This window comes from Geotrypetes seraphini, chromosome 2, assembly GCF_902459505.1.
Source record: "Geotrypetes seraphini chromosome 2, aGeoSer1.1, whole genome shotgun sequence".
In the NCBI taxonomy this organism is placed as follows: Eukaryota; Metazoa; Chordata; class Amphibia; order Gymnophiona; family Dermophiidae; genus Geotrypetes; species Geotrypetes seraphini.
Genome location: NC_047085.1, coordinates 387283707 through 387303903, shown reverse-complemented (window position 1 = coordinate 387303903; position 20197 = coordinate 387283707).

Here is a 20197-nt window from a genome sequence, read left to right as displayed (position 1 = left end):
CATCCACACAAGCCTTGAATTGTTTATATTAAAGTATAAAAAGAAACAATATTCTGTACAATTGTCAATTTATAAATCAGCGTCTTCTCCCCACTCTCTTCCCCATTTCCCTTCAGCATCCTCAGCCCACTCTCTCTCCACTTTCCTTCAGCGCACGCACATAAAAACAAGCAAGTAATTTTATATCATTTTCATTCTATTCATTCATAGAAATTAAAGTCTAGATAATGCCAGTCACATAACAAAACATGATTTTACAAAAATAATTCCCTGCAGTCAAGCCTGCAAGGATTACTAGATGTCTTTCAGCAGTTCCCCTCCCTCCCTCCCCCTTACCTTTGTGGCCAAGTCAAAATGATCTACCAACAATAAAATTTTAAAAACACAAAGCACGCTGTACGCAGAGAAAATGTTAATTATCATTTATATTCCGCGGGTTTTCAAAGAGGTCAAGGCAGATGACTTTATGCAATGTCACCTCAGTAACAACTATACAAAAATAGACAAATATTCCCCCTCCCTTTTTACTAAACTGCGATAGCGGTTTTTAGCGTAGGGAGCTGCGCTGAATGCCCCACGCTGCTCTCGACGCTCATAGGCTCCCTGCGCTAAAAAACTCTGCGGTTTAGTAAAAGGGGGCCATAGTGCAAAATATAGACAGCAGATATAAATTTTCAAAACGGACACATTTTGATCACTAAGTTGAAAATAAAATCATTTTTCCTACTTTTTTGTCTGGTGATTTCATGAGTCTCTGGTCCTTCTTCTGGTCCTTCTTCTTTCTCTCTCCCCCTGGCTCCCCTCTTTATTTCTGCCTTTCTTTCTCTCTCCTCCTGGCCCCCCTCTTTATTTCTGCCTTTCTTTCTCTCCCCTTGGTCCCCCTCTTTCTTTCTGCCTTTCTTTCTCTCTCCCCCTGGCCCTCCTCTTTCTTTCTGCCTTTCTTTCTCTCCCCCTTGACCCCCTCTTTATTTCTGCCTTTCTTTCTCTCCCCTTGGTCCCCCTCTTTCTTTCTGCCTTTCTTTCTCTCTCCCCCTGGCCCCCCCTCTTTATTTTTTCCTTTCTTTCTCTCTCCCCCTAGCCCGCACAAAGCCATCGTGCCGATTTCTCCACTTCCACGATTCTTTCCCTACCCTCACCCCCAAGCCAGCAGCCGATTTCTTCCTGCTCCTTCCCCGATGTCCTGATGTCCTCAACTTCATCGGGCAGCAGCAGCATTCACAATTCACTGCTGTTGCCCGCTTCAGGCCTTCCTCTCTGTCGGGTCCTGTCTTCATGAAAACTGGAAGTAGGCAGGACCAGGCAGAGAACAAGGCCTGAAGCCGGCAACAGCAGCGAATTGTAAACGCTGCTGCTGCCCGAAGAAGGTAATGGAGCACCGAGGCAGTCCGCTTCTCCCCCCTCCCAGCCGAACCCCCGCTGACCCTCCTATCTCCCCCCCCCCCGTGAACCTTTCCGACCTTCCCAGCGAGAGCAGCAAACCTCCTTCGCGGCTTTCTCCTCCCTCTGCCGCGTTACTGATGACTTCATCAGTGATGCGGCAGAGGGAGGATAAAGCCGACGCTACTGGAGGGAGGTTTGCTGCTTTCGCTGGGAGGGTCGGAAAGGTTCACTTGGGGGAGGAGAGATAGGATGGTCAGCGGGGTTTCGGCTGGGAGGGGGGAGAAGCGGTCTGCCTTGTTGCTCCAAGGCCTGGCGCCATTACCTTTTTCGATAATGGCGCCGATGCTGCTTTCGCTGGGAGGGTAGGAGCGCGATAGGGACCGGGCCAGCTGTGCACCCCCCCCCCTAAGGCGGCACCCGGGATGGACCTCCCCCTCGCCCCCCTTGGTACGCTACTGCCCTGGGGAAACAGCCTGCAACAAGATCGCGCGATGCCAGAGATCTTTGCCTGCTTCGGCTGTTTCCTCCGCCGCGGTCCCGCCCCTCCTCTGACATCAGAGGACATTGTGATGGGCAGGACCGTGGCGGAGGAAACAGTCGAAGCAGGCAAAGATCTCTGGCATCGCGATCTTGCTGCAGGCTGTTTCCAGACGCGACACTCGGCGCAGGGGGGGGAACTGGACCGGACCGGGAGCACCCCCTCAGGGCTTGGTACCCGGGGCGGACCGCCCCTCCCGCCCCCCCCTTGGTACGCCACTGCTTCTGAGGATACAGTTTTCAGAATGCCACAATGCTCAAGATGAGAACTCACTCAGGATTTATTCAACAAGGATAGTATTGGCTTGATATTCAGCTGGCGAAGAGCAACATGTTGCTGACCGCTGCCAGCATTAAACCTGGAAATTCAATGCCAAGCCATGTCCAAACACCAGCATTGAATTTCTAACATAGTAGATGACGGCAGATAAAGACCTGAATGGTCCATCTAGTTCAGCGGTCTCAAACACACGGCCCGCGGGCCGCATGTGGCTCTCCAGGTTTTATTTGCGGCCCGCGGTTTGGAGGCGATCATTCTCTTCCTTTTGGAGCAGCAGCCGGCTCGTTCGTTCAAAGCCGCAGGTTGGCGGCTCCTTGCGCTATCCACTCCTGCATCGGAAGCCTCTCTGATGTCACAACATCAGAGAGGCTTCAGACGCAGGCACGGATCTCACAAGGAGCCGCCATCCGCAGCTTTGAACGAACGAGCCGGCCAGACACGCTGCTGCTCCAGTGGCATACCAAGGGGGGGCGGTCCACTGTTCTCCCTAGAGTGCGGCTCGCGGCTCGTCTAGAGCAGTGGTGCCCAACCTGCTTCCCTTCCCTTCTCACTGCTGCCATTGGGGATCAGGCCGGCACCGTGTTCTTTGATCTCCCTGCTTCTCTTCCCTGCGGGGCCGACCAACTCTCACAGCCCGACGTCAATTCTGACGTCGAGAGGACGTTCTGGCTAGCCAATCGCTGCCTGGCTGCCTGGAACGTCCTTTCCGACGTTAGAATTGACGTCGGGCAGCGAGAGTTGGTCGGCCCCGTGCAGAAGAGAAGCAGGGAGATCTCGGCCTGTTCCCGATAGCGGCAGCGGCAGCAGCCTATTCCGCAGTGGCGGTGGCATGGGGGAGGGCAGGAAGGAAGGAAGAAAGAAAGAAGGTGGGGTGGGGACAGGGAGCCAGAAAAAAAAGCAAAAAATGGGGCACGGAGGAAGGAAGGAAGAAAGAAAGAAGGTGGGGTGGGGACAGGGAACCAGAAACAAAGCAAAAAATGGGGCACGGAATCAGAGAAAGACAGACATAGAGAAAGAAAGAAAAAGTTGGGGGAGGGAATGAAGTCTGGAGGAGAGGAAGCATACAGGAGGCTGAAAGAAGGGAAGAAGTATTGGATGCACAGTCAGAAGAATAAAGTGCAACCAGAGACTGATGAAATTACCAAACAAAGGTAGGAAAATGATTTTACTTTCAATTTAGTGATTGAAATGTGCCAGTTTTGAGAAAGAAAAGATATTGAACTTTAAATGTGAGTGCTGCAGAAAAAAATAGAGTACTTGGAGGGCCCCAGAAAAAATAGTTAATGTCTTATTAAAGAAATGACAATTTTGCATGAGGTAAAACTCTTTATAGTTTATATATCTTTCCTTTTAACTGTTAAAGGAAAGTTTTATAAACTACTAGTCTTTAAGCCCGTTACATTAACGGGTGCTAGAACATATGTGTGTGTGTCTGTCTTTTTTTCTCTCTCTCTCCTTAGCCGCTTTCTTTCTTTCTGCCTTTCTTTTTCCTTGGCTGTCCATCACCACCCCTTGCCTGCTCCCCCTGTCCATTTTCCCTTCCTTTTACCTCCACTGTGTCCACCACCACCCCTTCACTGCTCTCCTTATGCAGCAGCAGCCCTTCTCCCTTTGTTTTACCTCCCCTCTGTCCAGCAGCACCTCTTTCCTTCTCCCCCTGTCCAACATTAGTTCTCCGTTCCTTTTTCTTCACCTCCCCTGTCCATCAGCATCTCTTTCCTTCTCCCCCTGTCCAGCAGTAGGCATCCCTTCCTTTTTTATCCTCCCTCCTCCTTCTTATCCCTATGATACTCTTACCTTGCTCTGCCCCTGATCAGAGGTTCCCGACAGCTGCCCAGTTGCACTCATTGGAAAAGTTCCCACTGCCACATCCCGGCTCCCGCTGTCCTTTCTGTCTCTGGCCCCCTTTGCCTGTCTGTCTTTCTGTGTATCTCCCTGACCCTGTGTCTTTCTTCTTTCCTTTCTGTCTCCCTTCCTCCCTCTGTCTGTCTGTCCAAAGCAGCATTCCATCCCCCTCCATTTCCCTCCCCCCACACCAGTTCCCTGTGCACCTGCCCCTGTGTCTTTCTTATTTTCTTTGTGTTTCCCTTCCTCTCTCTGTCTGTCTGTCCAAAGCAGCATTCCATCCCCCTCCATTTCCCTCCCCCCCCACCAGTTTCCTGTGCAGCAGCATTAGCGTTTCCTCTACCCCCCCCCTTTCCCTTCCCGCGGTCCGGACTACAAAGGTGTTGATTCCAGCAGCGCTTGCATCAGTCTCCACACGCTGCTTCTACTGCCCTGATTTACTCTGGCACGTCCCTGATGACATCATCAGAGACGTGGCAGAGCAAATCAGGGCAGTAGAAGGGCCCGAAGCAGCGTGTGAAGACTGATGTACACGCTGCTGGAATCGCCATTCGGGCCCGCGGGAAGAGAAGGGGGTGGGCGGCAAAGGAGAAACGGAGATCGGCGGCGGCGGTGGCAGGAGGAACAGAGAACGTCGTCTGGCTGCGGTCCGGCTTGTGGAGGCGATAGGCTGGTGACGTATTAGCACGCATGCGCACTCAGCGCAGACCTACAGCGCACAGAACACGAAAATAGGAGTGCGCATGCGCGGCTAGCTCTTTATTATATTAGATAAAGAGTTTTACCTCATGCAAAATCGTCATTTCTTTAATAAGACATTAACTATTTTTTCTGCAGCCCTCCACGTACCTACAAATCCAAAATGTGGCCCCGCAAAGGGTTTGAGTTTGAGACCACTGATCTAGTCTGCCCAACCTGATTCAATCAAAAATTTGTTGTTGGGGGGGGTTCTTCTCCTCCTTAGCTATTTCTGGGAAAGGATCTAAAGCTCTGCCCGGAATTGTTCTTAGGTTCCAACTACTGAAGCCTCTATCAAAGCTCACTCCAGTCCATCCTCCCTCAAATAGCCATATACACATAACGTGCAAGTCTGCCCAGTACTGGCCTTAGTTCTTCAATATTTACTATTATTTTCTTATTCTAGATCCTCTGGCATAGCAAGGGTAGGAGGCGCCCAGGCAGTAGTGCCCCTGCCCTCTTCTCCCCCCTTCACCACCACTCGCGCCCCTCTCCTTCACATACTGCTTCCCCATTCCTTCCCAACTTTGCTGGTGCAAGCAGCATATCCAACCCACTGCCTGTGCCGGCCTCGTCTCTCTATTTGACATCACTTCCTGGTCCCACCCCTGTCCTGGAGGACCCCCAGCCAGTAGGGTTTTTGGGATGACCCTAATGAATATGCATGAGAGAGATTTGCATACAATAGAGGTGAATGGCATGCAAATCTGCCCCATGCATATTCATTAGGGTTGTTTTGAAAACCTGACTGACTGGTAGTCCTCCAGGACAAGGTTGGGGACCACTGCCTTAAAGGGTCCGGTAAGACATTTACATGTGGACTATTAACTTGTTTTTTTGTATTTTCATGATTTTATTGTGAAGAGTGAATAATAAATCATCTTTCAGAACATCCACATCCACAGTTTGTTGTTCTCATTGTTTGGATTTTTTAATACCCATGATACCAAGCTAAAACATACTCTAATGTGCACTAATATTAAACTGAAAAAAGCAGCACTGCTTATGTTTGGTAGTACAATAGAAATACCGTAATTAATAATAGGAGTAGTAAATACAGAACGTGGAGAGATATGATAAAAAGAACTGAAAAAATAGAGTTCAAAATAAAACATTTAGGGCCCATTTTACAAAGCTATGATTACAATTCTCCCACAGCAAATGCAATGAAGCTCATTCAGTCACTATGGGCTCCGGTATATTTGCCGCGGGAAAATCACTATTGTGAATTTGTATAAGGAGCCTTTTAGAAGGAAAGTTATCAAACGTTAGGATGGTTTATTTTACCATGAGTACTAGTTTAGTACAGGGTCCCCTTTTATGCAATGAAATAGCATGACGTGGTAAAATAACTCATCTTAACCGTAGCCCTTTAGAGAGAACCCAAAATAGGTGTACATCAGACTGAGGAAGCGCATTAGTATGATGGAGAAAACTGAAACAGAAATGTTTGGGAGAATAGGATACAAAATAAGGCTGTGTCAGAGTGTTGTGCCACTTCAAAAGGGAAAGGGGGACTTGTATATTGTCTTTTTGTGGTAGGCATTGGAGGAATGAGTGGCTTGCCCAGGGTCAAAAGGAGCAGCACTGGGATTTGATCTCACAACCTCTGGGTGCAGAGGCAGCAACTCTACCAGTGAGCCTAAAGGCCACAGGTGGCTGCATAGAGCTAACAAGGTCAGAGAGGGGGTGGCAAAATGTGGCAAAGACTATGTATGATTTATAACATTTTGCAAGTTACACATATAACAGGAGCCCCGCCTATATTCCACCCATGTGTACATGGAGATGAATGCTTGTCTATGTGGCTGCATGGATGGTGTTGAGAGCGTTTCGGCTTCCAGGACCATGGGATGATTTTCCAAGGGCTGCTGAGTAGGGATGGTGTGCATCAGTGGTGTACTAAGGGGGGGGGTGGAGGGTGGTCCACCCCAGGTGCAGACCATGAGGGGGTGCTCCCGGGGTGGGCGTCATGGTCCGGGAACTTCGCTGCTCCGCCAGCATCAGGCCTTCCTGTCTGCCGGGTCCTGCCTTCACAGAAGCAAGAAGTAGATGGGACTGGCAGAGAGGAAGACCGGACACTGGCAGAACAGTGAGTTAAGGCTGCCAACAAAGAGAGAAATGGTCAGTGGTCTTTGTCATAAGGCAAATGGGGACAGACTTAAAGATCTCAATATGTATACTTTGGAGGAAATGTGGGAGAGGGGATATTAAATTTCAATAAAGTTCCTGTTTGGTTCACTTATACCTCAGACTGAGCTGACATTTCATCCAAAAGGAGAGTGAGGAGTTTGAGTATGGTGAGTGAAACTCCTTAGTTGCCCATCCTCTGGCCTACCAGTTATCCAGCCCTGGCCTGCACCCAAGCTCATGTGAATATGGTGAGGACAGGGACTGTTTGTGAGTAAAATCAAGAACTGTTTTTTATCTTTGTGTGAGCCCTAGTGGGGGAAATTTTATTTGGGTGAGCCCCTGGATCCCTTGAGAAAGAGCTGGCCAGAGTCTCCCACCCCCCCCCCCCATCGCATGGAGGCACAGGCGGGCAGAACGCCAGAGCTACATTTATTATTTTGAGTTGATTGTTGTTATTCCTTTCTCTGTTTCCACTGTATGTATTGACTATTCTATACATTGTATGGAGAAAGAAGATCCTCAAGTGCCATGAAATGCAGAGACCAAGAAAATAGAGCAGAAAGATAAAGAAAATACTTATCTTCATCCTGAGTGCCATGAGCTTGAATAAAATCCATTTCCATTCACATCTAGACAATTTGTTTATACATATTACCATTTTATGAACTCCAAAATGAAGCTCTCTTTGGTATGATGCAAGTAGTAAAGTAAGTATTAGCAGTAACTTTGAGAGAACTAATCTATTTGGGGACACTCCACCCAGAGAGACATGAATTGTCGGGGGGGGGGGGGGGGTTCCACAGACAAAGCATGAGAGAAATCCCTCTCAGCCTACCAAATTCATGAGAATGTCTATCCTGGGGGTTTTCAGTTTACTAGTATTCTAGCTACTATCCTACTGGAGAATAAATAGGAGGCTGTGATAGTATGATAGCATGAGCAAAGGTTAAGGATGGGTCGTTGAATTATACAGCCAGACAAGGTTACAAAGGTAAAGAAATACTAACACAAAGACTGAGGCCTGTTTTTTCACTGGCCCAGAAAATTAGGAATAAATTCTCTTGCGATTCAGAGGCAATCTTTACATAGGTCTGAGGTTGACAGACCCAAATGCATAGTATATAATCTCTCTGAAGTTTTTGTACACCGCCTAGAAGGTTTGATTGGGCGGTATAAGAAATTTTAAATAAACTTGAAACTTGAACTGTACAAATGCTGGTCTGGCTCCAGGCAAGACTCACCAGGATTCTCACATTTGTTCAAGCTAAAGTTTGGCCTACCTGAGCTAGGCTTTGGTAGCTATACATATGCAGTGAAGGCATATGCTATAGATTGACTTCTCCCTTCCGAGGGCCTCTTTAATCCAACTTTGGCCTCGCCTTTTATACCTCCTCCTAGCTGTCCTCTTGGTTTCACCCCTCCCGGGTCACTTCCTCTTTCAGTGGGGCTTAAGCTGATTCTGACTCAATGAGAGAATATTCTTAAGGGAAAAGGGCATCATCCTATAGACTCCTTCACAAAGGCCTACAGGTTAATAATGGACTAAGAACCAGAAGCAATTAAGATTGCGCTTCTGACACGCATTGTAACCCTGCACAAGCTGCCTTAATTTCAATTGCCTCAGGTTCCCACTTACAATATAAGCTTTCCTTGGCCAGCCCAGTGTGCCTGCATGTACTTGGTTGTAAAGTAAACTGGTTTAGGGTGCTACTTGAATGCCACGGTAATAATAAGATTTGAAGGGATTTGTCTTCCAGCTCAGTGTTTGCCTGGAATGCCATATTTTCTGGGGCTGCTTGTGTCATCATGGTGGTAATAAAATAGCCTGATTTAATATGTTGAACAAATTATAATCATACGAAAATGTACTGATCCAATCTTGTGCCATGCCACAAGATTGTTGGCCCCAATTTCATGCACAATGCAAATGGTTTCAGTTCAGTATGTCACAGGGGATTTTAACAAGAAATGCATTATTTAAAAAAAAAAAAAAAATGTACACAGCCTGGGTTTTCAAATGTGCATATGTTATAAACACCATTTAAATCATCAGATCCCAGAATACCGGAGTGAAGATGCAATTGCCCGGGAGTTTAATGAGCTGCAGATGAATCCATGTAACTTTATGAGTGTAAATTTCCTGACCACAAAAGATGATCTCTTAAGAAATGTCGACCTTACCCTGGAGCATTTTAACCTTCAGAATGGCTCCATGGGCAAGGTCAGCACATCACATGGACTCCATAATGTGTTTTGGCACAAAGCTTAAGAAGCTTCCAGGCGGCAACAGAACAGGATTATGTTTGAAGGGAGATAATTTGATCCATTTTGTGTAAAGCATGTGTTTTCCGTTCCAGCTTCCAAACAAACAGGTTTCATATGTTTAGAACACAGTAAAAGTTTCTGCTCGTTAAAAGCCTCTTTATTTAAACTCTGGTAAAAGCAACTCACTGACCTATCATTGTCTATCCAAGACATAATCAGAGATCAGAGATGCTTAAAAAAAATAAAAATAAATCAACCAGTCAGCAGATTTTTAAAAGGTCTGTTAGAAAAGGAAATAAAATAATCAAAAGTCTCAATAAACATTACTGTACAAAAATATTTTTAATTGATTTAAATAAAAGGGCTTTCAGAAAAAGAAGGGGAATGACAAGCTGACAAAAACAAACAAACAAAAAAAAATCATCATCAAAGTTCATTCCCAAAATTATAATAAAATTTTTTAAACTCTTTTCTTAATTATAAATCAGTTCTTTTCAGGGGCATAACTGCCATTAAGTGAGCCTTACAATAAGCCTAGGACCTTCCAATGTTAGGAGCCATCTGCTGTTGAGCCTAATGAGCTCTGTAACTCATTGGCTCCTTCTCCAACCCCACTGTCTGGCTTCAGTCTCTCTCCCTTTCTCTTTCCCTCCTGCCAGCAAATTTGGCATCTTTTTCTAGACACACCCCCCCCCCCTCAGTGGTCCTTCAAACTTACACCAGCAACAGCAATGTAATGAGGCTGCCTCTGGCCAACCCCACCAAGGCCTTTCATCTGTCATGTCTTGCCTCCTCTAATGTAACTTTTGGAGATAGGGGAGGGGCAAAGGGAACAGATGGAGCAATGTCAAGAGAGAAGAAGAGAGACTAGGCCCTGGAGGGGGAAAGATGTTGGACCTGGGGAGAAGCAAAGGGAAGAGAAAGAGAGAGAAAGAGAAAGATAATGAGACCTTGACTAAAAGGAGGAGGGGAGAGAAGGAGACTGGACCAGGGGGGTACCTGGGATTGGATTGGTCACTGTTGGAAACAGGATACTGAGCTTGATGGGCCTTCAGTCTGTCCCTGCATGGCAACACTTAAGTACTTATATACTTATAAGAGAAGGAGAGATGCTGGCCCTGGGGTGAGGTGAGTTGGGTGGCAGGAGAGAAAGATAGAAAGATGCTGGCTCTGAGGTGAGTAGTGCAAGAGAAGGAGAAGAGAGAGAGAAGAAGCTGGACATGAGAAGGTATAGGGACACAGAGAAGAGATGCTAGGCATGAAAGCAATATAGGGACAAGGACATACAAGTTAGAGGATAGTTGCTAGAGTAAGAAAAGAACACAAAAAAGAGATGCTTAGAAATAATATGAAGAGAAACTTGCAAAAAAGGCTCATAACAATTATTTTTAGGTACATCAGAAACAAGAAACCTGTGAGGGAATCCATGGGAATGTTGGATGATCAAGGAGCAAAAGGGGCACTCAGGGAGGATAAGACCATAGCAGAGAGACTGAATGAATTCTTTGCTTCGGTTTTTACGGAAGAAGATGTAAGAGATCTACCTGAACCAGAAATGGTTTTCAAGGGTGATGATGCAGAGGAACTGAAAGAAATCTCGGTGAATCTGGAAGATGTACTAAGCCAGACATGTCAAACTCTGGCCCACCAGACAGTTAAAAAATTTAACTTAAGCTGGCCCACCAGTAGACAGAGTGTGATTCGGGAAGTGCCGCTCTTACCTTCAGCTAATTTCGGCAGCCTGCAGAGAGGATCGCCGGTGCTGTAGCGATCCTTGCAGGCTGCCATCAATCTCAGCAGCATGTTCCCTCTGCCACGATCCTGTCCTTGACGTCAGAAGAAGGGCGGGACCATGGCAGAGGGAACGTGCTGCAGAGGCTGATGGCAGCCTGCAAGGATCGCTACAGGTTGCTGAAATTAGCTACAGGTAAGACCTTGACTTTTCACAACATATGAGGGATGGGCCTTTTTCTACATTAGATATCTCAAGACCCAAAAGGATTTTACAAGTGCAAATAAATGTTCCCCGGGAAGCAAATCAACACTGATAATTATGGGAACTCTTTTGTTTGCTAACAGACACATGACAGATTATGGAAGATAAGAACACCGGAGGAAATTTAAATAAAGTGCAAAAAGTGTGAATTCCAAGATTGATATCAGGGGAATCTTCGGTCATTAACCTCCCCCTGCAGATCCAATTGCTGGCTTTTCTTCAAGAGGTGGTACATATGATCACAATGGTTTAATTAGCACAAGTTTGAAACTCCTGTGCCGTAGTGCCCATTCTCAAGGCTTCAACCATAGCTGCAGTCCATTCACAAAGCTGTCACAAGCACTCGTACATCAACCAAATTTTACAACAGCAGGGAGGCAGTTCTAAAAATAGATACTTGTTGTTAGTGTGACTAAAACAGAGGAGAGGGAGAGAGATGGTGGACAATGGGATTTAGGGAGGGAAGGAACAGAAAGGGAGAGAAGTTGGACATAAGGGATGGTATAGAGGGGGGATAGAGATACTAGATAGGAGGGTAGTTGGGAAGAGAGAGGAAAAGTCTTTTTATTTATTTTGTTTACATCACAGAGCTGGTGTGGGGTTGAAGAGGTTGTAATCCTATACTTCTACTAAGACTAAGGGGTCCTTTTATTAAGGTGCGCATTTTGCGTGCGCTAAATCAGTTGGTGTACCTTAATAAAAGGACCCCTAAGTATCTTAATAAAAAATTTGGCCCGAGACTTAGCCTGTTTTGCATTTTGGCCCCTTATGTGATCGAGTTTGACACCCCTGTACTAAACCAAATCAACAAGTTAAAAAGTGATAAATCGCATGGACCATATGATATACATCCCAGGGTACAAAAAGAACTCAAACATGAAATTGCTGACCTGCTGTTAGTGATCTGTAACCTGTCGCTAAAATCATCTGTAGTACCTGAAGATTGGAGGTTGGCCAATGTTACACCAATTTTTAAAAGGGTTCCAGAGAAGATCCAGGAAATTACAGACTGGTAAGTCTGACTTCAGTGCCGGGCAAAAAGGTGGAACCAATTATAAAAAAATAAAATTGTGGAGCACATAGATAAACCTGATTTAATGAGACAGAGTCAGAATGGGTTCAGCCGAGAGAGATCTTGCTTCACCAATTTGCTTGACTTCTTTGAAGGTGTGAATAAATATGTGGATAATGGTGAGCTGGTCGATGTAGTGTATCTAAATTTTCAGAAAACTTTTGACAAAGTTCCTCATGAGAGGCTCCTGAAAAAATTAAAGAGTCATGGGATAGGTGGCAAAGTTCAGTTGTGGATTAGGAATTGTTCATTGGAGAGAAAACAGAGGGTAGAGTTGAATGCTCATTTTTCTCAATGGAGGAGCATAAACAGCGGAATGCCACAGGGATCTGTACTGGGACCGATGCTATTTAACTTATTTATAAATGATCTGCAAATTGGAACGACAACTGAGGTGATTAAATTTGCATATGATACTAAACTGTTCAAAGTTATTAAAATGCAGGCAGACTTTAGGAAATTTGAAGACTGGGCATCCAAGTGGCAGACTGAATTTAATGTGGACAAATGCAAAGTGATGCACATTGGGAAAAATAACCCAAATCACAGTTAACGGATGCTAGGGTCCGTCTTGGGGGTTAGTGCCCAAGAAAAGAATCTGGGTGTCATTGTAGACAATACGCTGAAGCCTTCCGCCTAATGTGCAGCAGCGGCCAAGAAGGTATACAGGATGCTAGGAATTATTTAAAAAGGGATGGTTAACAAGACTAAGAATGTTATAATGGTGCAACCTCAACTGGAGTATTGCGTTCAGTTCTGGTCTCCTTAAAGATATAAGGCACTAGAAAAGGTTCAAAGAAGAGTGATCAAGATGATAAAGGGGATGGAACTCCTCTCGTATAAGGAAAAACTAAAAAGGTTAGGGCTCTTCAGCTTGGAAAAGAGATGATTAAGGGGAGATATGATTGAAGTTTACAAAATCTTGAGTATATTTTTCACTTCATCAAAAATTAGAAAGACTAGGGGACACTTGATGAAGTTACAGAGAAATACTTTTAAAAACAATCAGAGAAAATATTTTTTCACTAAGAGAATAGTTAAGCTCTGGAACACATTGCCAGAGGTTGTGGTAAGAGCAGATAGCGTAGCTGGTTTTAAGAAAGGTTTGGATAATTTCCTAAAGAAAAGTCTATAGCCTGTTATTGAGAAAGACATTGGGGAAGCCACTGCTTTCCCTGGATCGGTAGCGTGGAATGTTGCTACTCCTTGGGTTTTGGCCAGGTACTAGGGACTTGGATTAGCCACCGTGAGAATGGGCTACTGGGCTTGATGGACCATTGGTCTGACCCAGTAAGGCTATTCTTATGTCCATTACTCTTAAGGGAAACTCACTTAAAACAATTAACTTGATTAAGATCTTAGGGGTAATTTTTGATCAAAAGTTAACATTTCATGAATATATTAGCAGTGTTGTTAAATCTACTTTTTCAGACTATGTCAAATATGCTCCGTTTTGAAATTCTTAGAACCTACATCTCTGAACATACCAATCCATTCTTTAGTGATCTCAAAAATTGATTATTGGAATGCCCTATTCATGGGACTTGCCCAAAAAGAAATAAAATGGCTTCAAATCATCCAAAATGCCTCAATAAAACTTAGCATGAAAGCAAAAAAATTTGATCACGTCTCGCCGCTCCTCAAAGAAGCACCCTGGCTTCCAGTCTCTCATCGAATATCATACAAAATATGTCTATGAACCCTTAAATGCCTTCTTCATAAAGCTCCAGCCTTCATTGACAGACTCTTACCCCCCCCTCTTTTACTAAGGTGCCCTAACCGATTAGTGCACGCTAAACGCTAATGAATCCATAGACTAACATGCACGCGTTAGCATTTAGCGCATGCCACATCAATTAGCGCACGCTAATCGGTTAGCGCATCTTAGTACAAGAGGGCCTTAATTCCTTATGCCTCTGCAAGAATTCTTAGGTCCAATGATCATCATTTATTTACAATTCCCTCTTTCAAGGTTCTCAATATGTGCCGACAATACATTTTCTCTGTTAAGGCTCCACAATTGTGGAACTCCCTCCCTATTCATTTAAGGGAGGATAATAATAATAATAATCAGTTTATATACCGCAAGGCTGTAAAGTTCTATGCGGTTTACAACAGTTTAAAAAACCCCACCATTAAAAGAAGTTGAATAGAACTAAAAAAGTTATAAGCCAATAATTAGAGACACTAAAATGATCAAAATAGTGCATAATATAATTTATACGAATTAGCTGCCTAAATACTTCAAAAACAGATATGTTTTTAGATGTCTCCTAAATTCCCCATAAGTGTCAGTAAACAAAAGCAATTGTTCTAAATCCTTACCCCATAACGCTGCTTGATGTGAGAAAAGATTTTGATGATGTTTTTTAAGTTTACATCCTCTCCTGACTTGAATTGTTCCTCAGGGTCTACCATGTGACCTTCTTTCTTTTCAGCATCACCATCCCTTTTGTCCTCTCCCTTTTTGTCTTATTTTCTTTAAAATATTGTATTTCTTTCCCTCCTCTCTTATGATGCGTAAGTTTTGTCTGTTAGATATATGTTGTATGTTTTGTTCCCCTAAAAGTTATATGGATTTTAGTTATGTACATCGCTTTGAAGTTTGATTAAGTGATCAATCAAATTTTAAATAAACTTGGAAACTTATGAGAATAGGGGCACTGAGAGGGCAGATAATCATGGGGATGACAGAAACCAGAACACAATGGGGAGATGCTGGAGAGGACTGATATGGGACACAGAAGTAAGATGGATGGTAGACAGAGAGAAAGAGAGAGAGAAGAAATGTCAAAAGGACAGGGCACCTTGGAAACAGAGTTAAGAGAACATAGAGAAAAGCAGAGACACTGGAACCAAAGAAGTGCTAAGACAACAAAGGTAGAAAAAAAACTATTTTTTTCTCATTGCAATATGTCAGCTTTAGAAAATGTACATCTATTTCTGTTACTATGGTAGATATTCTATATACTGTAGATGTTTGTTTTTTGCAGGATTTGGTTACTGGAGCACGAAAGAGGTACCTCCCCACCCCACTCTCTGGTCCCCACTATCTTTGAAGAGATGGTGTTATTGGAAGATGATATTTTTCCACCCAGGATCCATTCAGTTCTAACTATGCCACTGGTTCTTTTGTACTCAAACCAGTTCTGTAAACTCTCAAGTAAGTCTATTAAGTAATTATCCAAAGAAGAGAAGTAACTTAAGTGACCATCATCACAAGTCTCTCTGAAGATCATCCCAACATGACACTTTGTTGGCCACTGCTGGAAAAATAACACACAAAACTCATGCCAGTATTCTTATCAGCCTAACTGTTCTAAAGAATTACCCACATCATAGCTAGGGAGACTTAAAGAGCAATTAAGCACAATCTTACATATTGATAGATGCACTATTTCTGCTCAATGGGCCAAGAGTAGAACAGCAAGATTCAAAAATCTAAAGACTTCTTTGAGCAACAGAGCCCCCCCCCAAAAAATTAAATTTTTATCACTCTAATGATGAAGAAAAAGTAATGTAAGCAAAGTCATAGGGTCTCCTTTACTCTTAAGGACTGAGGTATACATGTGTGTTAGAGGAGAAAGATGAGGAACAGCCAGACATAAAAAGGAATGGCTTAGTGTGTTGAAAAATGTGAAACCAGGATTCAAAGTCTCTCTTCCACTGACATTTCTTTGACTCTTGGTCTCCCACTGTCTCAGGCATCCACCTAGAGTATGGTCTGGGGCAGAAACTTCTCACCATTTTTCAGTGCTGTATATATCCAGTAGCACTATAAAAATAGGTATTATGATGACATACAAAAAAGGTATTTGGGGAGGTAAAAGTTACAAAAGGGCAAGTATTATGAGCAGCAAAAATATATACTATAGACTGAAATTTATGCCCTCATCTTTTGGATCCAAAAGTTCTGTTCAGCTACATGCAAGAATTAGAGGCATGGTTATCAACTTGGCCTACCATTAAGATGTGCTATTTTATCACTAGCTCATGCTTAGGGTTGCTAGATTTCCTCTTTGAAAAAGAGGATACCAGGCCCAAGTCTCAGCTTGCCTGTCCGATATTGATGCCTGGATGTTTCACCACCACTTAAAACTGAACATGGCCAAGACCATGCTACTTATCTTTCCACCTAAACCTACATCTCAGTGTATAACACTCTCATCCTCCATGTATCATCTGCTCGCAACCTCTGGGTCATCTTTGACATCTCTCTCTTTCTCTGAACAAATCCAACAGACTGCCAAAACTTGTCATTTATTTCTCTGTATCGCCAAAATCCAACCTTTCTTTTCTGAGCATACTATCAAAACCCTTATCCACACCATTATCACCTCTCACTTAGACTACTGCAACTTGCTTCTCACAGGTCTTCCACTTAACCTTATCTCTCCCCTTCAATCCATTCAAATTTCTACTGCACAACTTATATTCCACCAGAGTCACTATGCTCACATCACCCCTCTCCTCAAGTTACTTCATAGGCTCCCTATCCATTTCCGCATATACAGTTCACGTGCAAGTGCATTCATGCTGTAGCTCCACAATGTCTCTCCCTATACTCCTCCTCGGGAACCCTGCTCTTCAGGTAAGTTTCTCCTATCTATACCCTTCTTCTCCCTTCTCTATTTCTGCATCTTAAGCCTGGAACAGACTGTTTGAATTCTGTCTCTGGTAGTATTCAAATCTAGGCAAAAAGCCCACTTTTTTGAGATTGCTTTTAACTCTTAACTCCCACTCACATGTAAAGCACCCATGCCTCTTTTATCATTCCCTCTCTGAGAAACTCCCCAACCCCCTACTTGTCCTGTTTGCCTGCTTGATTAGATTGTAAGCTCTACTGAGCAGGGATTGTCTCTTGAATGTTTAATGTACAGCGCTGTGCACATCTAGTAGCGCTATAGAAATGATAAACAATAATAGTAGTAGTAGTATTTAGTGTGTGATAATTGTTTAGTGCATACTAAATCGGTTAACACCCCTTGATGAATTCCCTCCTAAATGACTAATAACTGGAATTAACAGTAAAATAACATCTTAATGGTAGCCCACGTAGGTATTTACATCTCATAATGTTGATAAGCCAGACCAAAATATCTCCTGAAGATATTTATTGCTGGATGCAAAAAAGTGACTTAAGTATATCCAGCTTAGGAGTTTTGTAGAACCAAAGTCTGTATGTGTGGTACCACAAGTTCCATGCAGTGGAATATTTTCCTGATCCAACAATTATTATCCAATAAAATTTTCTATTGAAAACTATTATAAAAAATAACAGGTCAACATTTACAAGTACTGTACTTATCTGAATAACGTCTGCTATCCAGACAGTGCCTCTGGAAATCCTTAAATACCTCCTCGGAACTGTATGGATAATCCCAGGGTGAAGTGTGGATGAAATGTGGGTGGAGCAAGGGCGGTCCTGGAATTTGAATAGTGACAATATTCTGTCTGCTATCCAGACAACTTAAAACAGATAAAAGACTGTCCTAAGTTATCTGGACAAATTATTCAGATAGCAGGCCGAATATTGCCACTATTTGGATAAGCTCTGGTGTCGACTGCCTCATTTAGATATTCTAAATGCAAAAAAATAATAACTCTTAATAGTATTCAAGATGTACTGTATCAATAATTTGTGAACTGTTAGTAAGTTTTATGCTCAGAATCATGGAGGCAATAACTGGGGAAAACCCCAACACTACTGCCTCACCGCCCAATCATCGCATATTCAAAAGGGTATTGAAAAGAAATTCAGCTGTTTAAATTTATAAGATCGTATGCCACTCGGGGTCAACTACATGCTTGTGTACGCCTATGATTTAAGTATGCACAGCAAACTTATCTTAAAGCTTGCAGGTTCCAACGTGCCAGGAACAAAACGTGGCACTGCAAGCTATAAGAAAATAAGTAAACACAATAAAAATTTAAATGATTAACACAGTACATACTAACAATCAAGTATCTGTATCTGTAGTAAACACGAGGTACATATTAAAAGTGACAATTCAGCTTTTGGATGGAAAACCCTGATAGTATCATATTGGGCCCCAATTCTATCTAGGTTGCCTACACAATCGGCACTTAGTGTGTTGCTAAGCTCGATTCGATAAGAGTTAAGCGCACTGTATAGAATTACACTTAGCATTGCCTAATCAGAGTTAGGCATTGCTGGGTGTCCCACATTTTAGCAAAACCAAAAGGATCCAACAAATAGTCAAAAAAAAAGACAAAATGCACAAATAAAATTAATCATACTTCCTCTCAGTTTGTTGAATGGGCTGGTGTCTGGTCCTGGAAATCCTGTAGACTCTGTAATTTCTCTTGTCTTGCCCTATACTTCCTTGGCAGGTGCTCTCTCTGTCTCTCTCTCTCTTCATCCTCTACCCTTCACTTTGCATGCAGCTCTGCTACTGTCCTGTTCCCGCTTAAGGTGAGGTCCATTTAGAACCCCTTCTCCTCCTTCTCCCAGGGTCACCACAGTTCTTGACATGGATCCTGCCCCATCTGCCACACTTTCTGAGTAAGCAGGCCTCACTTGTCCCCCATTCCCATTGGTCGCCAGTCCTAGGATTACTTGGCCTTTCCCCATACTCTTTCTCCCTCAGATTGGACTCAGCTTCTGGCTCACATCTTTCTCTGGAATGAATACTGCTCTCCTGGCTAATCTGAGTGGGCTTAGGGTGTAGAAATTCCAGAGGTTTGAAAAGTGGGCTGCCTTACCAGGGCGCTCATTGACTTTGTGGTCTAATTGTTATTAAATCCATCATCCATCCAACATTTCTTCTCTCATCTTTCCCAGCTAACCAATGAATATGAAAGGGATTTCTTCTATGACTCTTCCAGGCTGGAGCCTGGATGGAGAGCACTGTGCCCCTCCTAACTTCCACTTTTATATTTCTCATTACAATATCTAGGAGCAGAGATGAAGAATGTTCCTCCTGCTGCTTCCAGGAAGGGACCATGTGGTGTCCTGCTGCACTAAAAAGTTGACTTTTGTATAGGAGAAACTGATCACGCATTCTGCGGTTCAGAGCAGGCAACCATCTGTGAAAGAGAGTTTGGTGATTTTCTGAAAAAAACTCAGAACCTCTGAGTTGACTGAATATTTTTTCTAAAGCTTGGGATATGAATATTTCTATTTATGAAGGTTACTAGATATCTTGCATCTGTTACATTTTCTAAGTCTGAAATTTGAGTTAATGGAATCCTTAAGTATCAAGTGCAAGCACTATCCCTGAGGAGGAATACTGATAGTTTCTAAACCCCCCCCCCCCCCTATATACAGCTGCAAAGCTGGATTTGCCATCAGCTATGGGATGATATGTTTTGCAGATAGACTCCTAGCGGTAAACCAACATGTAGAGCAAACCAATCCAAGCTGGCACTGGATCTTGACACACTTCTTGAAAATGATACCATTTGTATTATAGCCCAGACCACCAGAAATTATTCTATCCTATGCTTTAGGTTGATTTCTTGCCAAAACCAAACAAAAGAAGTTTTCTGAAGTGCAAATGTTTGAATAATTTAAGAGTCAAAAATAAATGAGCTTAGGGCTGTTTCATTATTCTGCTTTGTGTTGTGGTGTTAAACATGCAGGGTGTTTTTAGAGCTGGTTATGAGATGCGTTTGAGCTGCACCATGGCAAAGAAGAGGCCGGCATCTATTTGATTTTTACTTCAGTGTGACAGTTTTTTGAGGAGATTATGTGCTTCAAACCAGCCAGCTGTCTTTCTATTGAAGGGCATTCCCATTGGGCTATACTGCTTTTTTTGAGGTTACACATTCAAAGCGGTTTAAGGTGACCATACGTCCCGTTTTGAACAGGACAGTCCCTTTTTCACATCCCCTGTCCCGTTGTCCACACTCACAGCTTCGGGATGCCCGAAATGTCCCGTTTTCAGAGAGGGCGTCCAAAGCTGAGTGGGGACAACGGGACAGGGGA